General features: G+C 40.9%; 1 non-coding gene across 1 annotated transcript; it reads right to left on the reverse strand.

Annotated features, from left to right (window-relative positions):
* Positions 1-5221: 5221 nt before the first annotated feature.
* Positions 5222-5328, reverse strand: LOC120262547. The gene has a single exon (XR_005536816.1). It is a non-coding gene; the product is annotated as a small nucleolar RNA R71 (small nucleolar RNA).
* Positions 5329-5977: the final 649 nt, after the last annotated feature.

Below are 5977 nucleotides of genomic sequence, written 5' to 3' on the forward strand. Positions count from 1 at the left end.
TCACTCATCCACAATGGTTACCAAGATGGACTCTCAACCCTAGTGTCACTCTAAGGGAGAAATCATTCAATAATCATTCTAGATTAAAACTCAATTAAAGACATCAATTAAGGAAAGCATAATAAAAGGTCAATTAAATAAAAACATCCTAGGGTTAACAAAATCCAAGTACCCCCAAGGGGATTTAGCTCTCCATGGAGCAAGATACAATCAATAATGAAATGGAAAGTAAAAACAAGTAATCCATAGAAAAACCCCCCTCAATATTCATGTCGATGGTCTTGTGGAGTAGTGTCTTCTTCTCCAAAGGACTCCTTGTCCGGCCTAGGATGCACCTCACCGGATCAGTATCGATGAAAGCTCCCCCAATAACCTTCTTCCAAGAGAAGCACGGTGTCAAATCCATAGGACCATTCTAAAGACTTGCCAAAAGGCTCTCTAAACCCTAGCTGACGACCTCCCAAAAGATGGAGAAAAGTTGGAAAAAAGGATTAAAGATGGCCCCCAAAATCGGGCCAAATCGCGGCTTAAATAGAGCTGGAATCAGGCATCCACATGAGGCTATAGATTTCTCAGCACGCCCCTGTTGAATTTCCACACGCCAGTGTGGATTCTCTGGGATCTTCATTTTTGGCTGGTTGTGAACAGTAACTGCTATAGCGCATTGCTACATTGATTTCCTATAGTATCCCTTCTACAGTACCCCACCAAAATACTCCCGATTCCACACATTTTCATCGAGGTAACACAAATGGGCACACGTCTAGGCCGTAGATCGTGACACTTCTTCAATAAAAAGCTTAATTGGTGAATATATTGCTATCAATGAACAAGTCGGGATACGCAAATGCGACTGTGTTCGTGCCCCTCCAAGTCATTATAATTGCTTGAATACATGGAGGTTGGCACACATTTACATATCTTCGAACCTTACTTGTGTCTTCGCGTTTGTTCCTTCCAAGATTCCACCAAATAGTGAATTCACGATCTGCTTGGGCTTCTTTTCTTAATACTTAGCTTCACAAACCTACATGCATGAAAGTATCACAAATGCACATGTATTAGCACTAAAACCTGATAAAAGTAATGATCATTGTAAAAAAAATACTTCGTTTTACTAATACACAAGAACTTATGAAACTTCACCACATTTAAGCTTTTGCTTGTCATCAAGCAAAAATATAACAATGAAGTATAGAAGAAGGAAACATTGAAAGTGCTTGGACTTAGGTTCATCAAAATATACAAGGAGAGCATTCTATAAGTAAGGGAAATTTCAACACTAAATACATAAAATCAATGCTCTAGCTAAAAACTTGAATAAAAAAGGACAATAAACCCAAAATCATGTAAGTGTGTGTAAACTCACTCAATTCAACCCAAAGTATACTCCTCAAACTTCTAAGTATAAAGTAGTTATTTATCTATGGGACATAATAAACAAAAAGATGATAGTAGCTTCACATGTCCTCTAAGGTAGCCCTTTCCGAAGCGGCCGCTAAGGTGGCTTTCACAATTTCAAGGTGGTAGCTTTTTCTATCGGGGTGGTAGCTTTCACTCATCCCATGAGATAGCTCTTTCTCTCATTATTGAATAACTAGTATCCGACTTATGAGAGTAGCTTCATACTACATAGGTGGTAGTTTTTTCCACCCCAAATGTACAACTAAAACAAGAATATATATATATAGATATATATATATATATATTAGCAAATAAACACAAGAAAACAACACTAATTAGTCCCTTAAACATCAAACTTAAGTTTCCAAAAGGGTTTAATGAGCAAGTAGTGCAACAATTGTCATTCGGGCAAAAATTCCTACAAATTCAAGTAAACACTAGAGCATGAGAACATTCAATGTTAACAATTCCCCTAAACTTAAGAATATAATCATTGTAACTAAGGTGAACCGCCATTGGCTATGTGAGGATGTATTTCAGTCAAAACTTATGTAATAATCATGTTTAATGTAAACTGCCCTCACACTTAAGATATAAATTGTCTTCAATGTACGCAAGCAAGCATAATAGGATATAAATCAATCAAAAGCGTATGTGGAAGTGGGCAATTGAAACAATACTCCACTGAACACCAGATGGTATGTTTGATGGAGCTATAATCATTATGAGTTGAGTCTTAATGGGTTGTGTGGCACACACGACCATAAGACTGTGTCCATGACTAGTTCCTCAAATTCCATACTCACAAGAACATCTGTACGTATACACAAGGGGGTTCAGTGAAGCACGACAAAAACAAAAACAACATGAGTATATAAAGATAAGACAATAAAATATAACTCGAAACAAAAATAAAAGATAAACTCAGAAGGAAGATCCTTTCTGAATGATACAAGTCCAAAATAAAATATGGAAATAAAATATGTAAATATAAAAACAAAGAAAAAAAAGACCCATCAAGCGTCGGTGTTGTACTCGGTCATCTCTGTTGCTGCTGGTGGATCAATCGATGCATGAACTGGTGATGGTGGTGCTGTGGATGCATGAGGGGTGCTGGGTCTCATAATAAATCGTGAGGCGGTGTCTTGTTCTAGTAACTGCTGTAGGGTGTCAAGACGTGCCATAGCCACTATGTGGTTTGTGGCCTATAGCGTACAAACCACAGCCAAATTACTCTGGAGCACCCCTACAGCACTCTCGAGCCTCTCAATGCGGTCATGGGCTCGAGATGGAGAAAAAATATGCGTTCATTCCTTATGTTGAGCATTACTTTTCTCGGGTTTTTACACTAATATGTGTATTTTTATGTTACTTTCATTCAGGCAGGGTTGTGAGGCCGAGTATGAAGGAAAAAAGCCAATGTGGAGCACAATACACTGATTTATGAGTAAATCTTGCTAAGGTTCAAACGCAAAGACATAGGTCGGGTGTGAGATGATAGAGTGTGTGCCAACCTCTTCGTATTCTAGTTGGCACATCCATTTGGAGGGCCACAAAGGCAGTCACACTCGAGCATTCCGACTTATGCACATAGAACAAGAGCTCCACCAACTTGCCTATCATTTAAGAAGCATGTGATCCATGACGTGAACGTGTGCCCGTTTGCGTTACCCCTATGAAAGTATGGATTCGGGAAGCTATTTAGGCAGGGTACTGTAGTATTGCACTGTGGAAACATTGTAGCAAAGTACTGTAGCAATAGTGTTCACAGCCGGTTGAGAGAACACGAGTTCAGCGAATCCACACGGGCGTGTGGAAATTATCCACGCCCATGTGGAAATTCCACATGGGTGTGTGAAGTATCCACGCCCGTGTAGTGGCCCGATTCCAGCCCTATTTAAAGCCGATTTAGCCCCGATTTAGTATTCTTTTCTCTATCTTTTCCCCAACTTGAGAGAGAGCTTCGGCTAGGGTTTTAAGGGGTATTGCCTAGTGTTTTGGAGAGGTTCTACAGCTCTGACATCGTCATTCCTTAGGAAGAAGGTTGGTACGAGAGCTTCTGTCGAAGCATATCCTATATCGGACGAGGAATCCTTGGACGATGAGTAGATGACTCTCCACAAGACCATCGACACGACCATCGAGGCGGTTATCTATAGATTCACTGCTTTTACATTCTATTTCTTTGGTTGTACTTAGCTCCATGGAGAGCTAAACCCCTAGTGGGTATTTGGGTATTTGTGAACCCTAGGATGTATTTGTTTCATTGAATCTCTTTATTATGCTTTCAATTAATTGATGTTTATTGTGAGTTCCAACCTTGAATGCTTAATTGTATGAACATTTCCTCTAGAGTGACACTAAGGTTGAGAGTTCTCGTTAGTAACCTTGTGAGTGAGTGACACACCACGAGCGTTAGACGAAGCTAGGTTGGAGAGGATTGAGAGGGTGAGTCGAGAGGTATAGGAGTGTCCCCTTTCCCCTCCGAGGTGACAGATTCTAACTCCGTTCCTCGAGTTCTTTGCGGCCATAATAGAGTGAATGGTCGAAGGGATGAATTTCCACTGGGGCTTAGTTGCACGTGCAACGGAGTGAAGTGTTGAGATGATCTTAGTATCTAGGGCTTAATCAATGTTATGGATCTTCCACCTGGACCAATGGGTTAGGTCTATAATTAGGAAAAGATTTATCACTTGGAATCCCTAGAGCTCATTGTAACTCTATGCGAGTGCGAGGTTGAGAGGTTATCTAATCTCTCCTCCGGGACATGTATAGAGTTAGGCATAGTTGACCTTAGATTTGGGACTATGTAATTAAGGATTTCCACGACTCACCATTGCATTGATTAGGAAGCATAATAGAGGGTTCTTTCACTTGAAACAATTATCCTAGGTGGAGCATTATCCAAGTACCCCATCTTTATCGATTGCCTTACCTCCTCCTTTACTCGTACTCTCTTACTTGTTGCTTTTACTTTTGAGAATTGAATCATTGGCACAATTATCACTATTGATCTTTCACATAGCTACGAAGCGAATTAAGTGTTTTTATTCCCTACTTCCTGTGGATTTGATAACCGCTCACCCGGGATTATTACTTCGACAAACCCGTGCACTTGCGGGATATACACAAGGGGACCTTGTCAAGTTTTTGGCGCCATTGCCGAGGAGTTGGTGTTTAGAGATACTTTGCACTTTGTTTTCGTAGCTATTTCACCATACATTCTATTTCCTATCTTCTTATTCTATCATTGTTCTGATTTCGTTTTCTTTCTTTTTGGGTGCAGCTCCAGGTTATGACCCGAGGAAATCCCTCAATATTGATTGAAGGAGATCCTGAACTTGAACGTACACTTAGAAGAAAAGGGAAAGAGCCTGTGCAAGAACAGTCTAATCTATTTGATTTGGAAGCAGAAGAATCTGAAAACATGGCAGAACAGAATGAGCAACAGCGAACATTATTCAATTATGCCAGACCTTCAGTGTTCGGGACACAATCGAGTATTGTGCGTCCCCCGATTACAGCTCAGAACTTTGAGTTAAAGCCGGCATTCATCAACATGTTGCAGCAATTAGCACAGTTCAACGGTTTGGCCGATGAGAATCCAAACAGTCACATAGAGAGTTTTCTCGAGGTGTGTGATATGCTGAAGATAAACGGAGTGACAGATGATGCCATCAATTTGAGAGCCTTCCCATTTTCCTTAAAAGGGAGAGTGAAGCAGTGGCTACACTCATTACCTAGAGCATCGATCACCACATGGGAGGAGATGGTAGAAGCTTTTCTTGCCCGTGATTTCCCTCCCGGAAAATCTGCAAAGCTTAGGAATGAGATCTCATCTTTTGTTCAGTTGGAATTGGAGTCTCTATTCGAGACATCGGAAAGGTTCAAGGAGATCCTGAGGAAGTGCCCGCAACACGGATTCCCAGAGTGGATGATTGTTCAAATCTTTTATAATGGTTTGAACCCAAGTACAAGGCAACTCTTAGATGCGGCAGCAGGAGGTACCTTAGGTAGCAAGACCCCCGATGAGGCTCATAAGTTGATTGAAGAAATGGTGTTAAACAACTACCAATGGAATGCTAGGAAGAAGAAGAAAGTGGCCGGTCTCCATGAGATAGATGCGGTAACTTCATTGGCGGCTCAAGTGGAGAGTTTGAGTAAGAAGTTAGATCTTCTAACTTCAAATAGTGTAGCGGCCGTGATAAGTGTCTAAATGTAGATGTTTTCATGTATATATCGTATTCGCTTTGCATGTATTTTCTGAGGTTTGATGCCCGTTTTGCACTTAATCATCTATTATTTGCTTTGTAGGACATAAGGAAGAAATGGAGAACAAGAAGATATCATTTCAGCGAAAAGAGAAGAAAACAAGAATTTCATACTAGCCCCATACTACCCAGTATGGCGGCCGTATGCACTGTAGCAGCGGATTGTTTGGAGTGTCTGCCCAGATTTCCATACTACCCAGTATGGGGGCATATACACCCCGTATGGATGGCGAATCTAGGGTTTTTGGGTTCTATACAACCCCCATACAACCCGTATGCCTCGGGGGGTATAAATACCAACT

The sequence above is a fragment of the Dioscorea cayenensis genome, chromosome 5 (assembly GCF_009730915.1).
Source record: "Dioscorea cayenensis subsp. rotundata cultivar TDr96_F1 chromosome 5, TDr96_F1_v2_PseudoChromosome.rev07_lg8_w22 25.fasta, whole genome shotgun sequence".
Lineage (NCBI taxonomy): Eukaryota > Viridiplantae > Streptophyta > Magnoliopsida > Dioscoreales > Dioscoreaceae > Dioscorea > Dioscorea cayenensis.